Genomic DNA, 2387 nt, shown 5'->3' with positions numbered 1-2387 from the left:
TTTCTGGGAAACCACGATTGCTTCAGTACAATGTTACAGCGTCAGGGGGAGTGTTTGTTATGTATTTCTCCTCACTGTTATTAGAGAAGCAGGAACTCTTTAATTGTTTTTGTTGCCTTGTAAATCATTTTCCCCAATTATGGAAAAGTCATTACTGGGCACCGAAATGTGCTTTTAATAGATTTAGAAGAGGATCAATGTGGGGCGACTAAAAAGTATTAGTCGATGTGGGTTACCAAGCTGTCATCTTACATCAGATGAATGATGATCTACTGGGATTTATTTTTTGGATAAAGATAATATATATATATATATATATGCTATATTATGCATTTTGGAAACATTTGTGCGTCATCTTGTGCTCGTCGAGATGAATTTTTGGAAAGCTTCCCAAACTGAGGGAGAAGTGAAAGAACTGGCCAATAAAATGGGACATGCACAGAATTTACAGCTTGCTCTTGTTAGCTGAATCAAAGATTCTCATCCACTCTGCTTGACATAAAGTCAGAGGCAGACACACCCAGCTGATACATTGGGTTTGGCTTTGCAGACCAGTAGGCTACCAGTTGAAAGCCTGACTCACTGGCTTATCTTTAATTTATCCCAGTCTGTCAACACGACGTCAGCTCAGCTGAGTCTATTCAAAATAAGCGACAGCAGAGAAACAATAATTGCATGAGTCTGATTGATGCTAAAGTAAACACTGGTGAAGGCAGTAGAAGCATCCATTTGCAGGATATCTGTTTTCCTAAATGCCTGCTAACAGCTCAGGGTTACAGCTGCAAATGTGGTGACATAAAAATGACTCTTTTAATGATAGGAACCGTTTTCACTGAGTAGAAATAGAAACATGGCCAGCTGATTGTGATTGGTTAGAGAAACTACCATTCATTCATCATTCAGAAGTGTCCTTGAGCAAACATTGAACATCCACCAGCGCCAGAGGTGCTGCTATGTGTCTGCCAGCCTGACCTCTGACCACCCTGACAATGAAAACAACAAGGCTTTCCCTGTGGAGAAAAAAAAATCAAACTTTTATTGACTTCACTTATTTAGCACAAAAAATTGGTACATCTTCTAAAATTTCACCAGGATATGCATTTAAAGAACAAATTCTACTCTGTCAAAGAGATACTCCAGCAATTTAGTATTGCGTTTCCATAAATTTTGGTGACTCATGGATTGAGAAATAATAGTCAAAATTGAGGCAGCAGAGGCTGAGATATCCTGAATTTCAGCCCCTTGTATGGGGTGTCAAAATACCTGGATCCTACATTTCCCATAATGCAACTCAATAGCATCTTTTCATTAGACTTTATCTGCCTAGTAAATGCATCTGTATTTAAACTGCATGCCTGCAGTTTTTTCAGGCTTTCTGTTATAAATCTGAATTCTTCAAACCCAGACTGAGATAACACTGATGACATCATATTTATTTTGTGAGACTTGACAATGGTCCTCCAGAGCCACAAGAGACATTATATAACTGTTTTGATAGGCTGGGTAGCACGCCCCATCACTAATAAACTGACCTTTATATGTAAATTTAATGGAGTTCCTGTTTAAACTCTCAGCCTGAACTTAATCTAAGCACATCTGCTTCAGTCATGTCCATACCACCCAGGGGCATTGAGGCCTATATGTTGCTTGATTGGACATGATGATGTATGGGTCATTAAAATAAGTCAATTAAAGCACCTACAGCAACCTATATAATTTGTACTCAGGTATTGGGAAGTGGCATCTCCCTTTAGTTTTACATTAATCATGCTTGAGAAGCATTGACATTAAAGTGAGCTTGTATAACCTTTGCTGAATGGCAGTTACAGGATGATGGTAACAAGCTGTGACACAAGTAGAGAAGCATCATGAATTCTACAAACTGACTCAGTAATGTCAGTTTGCTCTATCTATCTAAAGTCAGCTAACAATGGCAAGAGCGTAGATTTGGTTTTAACATTTTGACTTTTTTTTTTTAATCGGACGGCACTTGCCCTCTATCTCCCTTTTCTCTTTCATATGCACACATTCACACACATGCACACATTAAGAGCTCTGACTCTGCGAAAAGTTTACTTTATTCAATATTTATTGGCTGATATAACAGGCAAGACTTGTTCTCTTATTTCAGAGATATTTTACATTGTATTTCATTGATGTGAATCTCAGACTAAAATTAATATTTAAAACTGACAGATGATAGATGTTCACAAGAACTGCAATAAGAAAATAAATGTATAAAAGCCTGTAGGTAACGTGCTACTCTGTTTGAACCGATTCTCTGCTGTAAGGTTTCCAGACAGAAGCTCTGTGCTTCTTTCAGTTTGTTGACTGATATATCTTTAAATCATCTCAAAAACTTCTACTTGTATTATTTTTCATTCGAC

Source organism: Thunnus albacares, chromosome 19, assembly GCF_914725855.1.
Source record: "Thunnus albacares chromosome 19, fThuAlb1.1, whole genome shotgun sequence".
NCBI classification, from domain to species: domain Eukaryota; kingdom Metazoa; phylum Chordata; class Actinopteri; order Scombriformes; family Scombridae; genus Thunnus; species Thunnus albacares.
Note: the sequence above shows the minus strand (reverse complement) of the source record.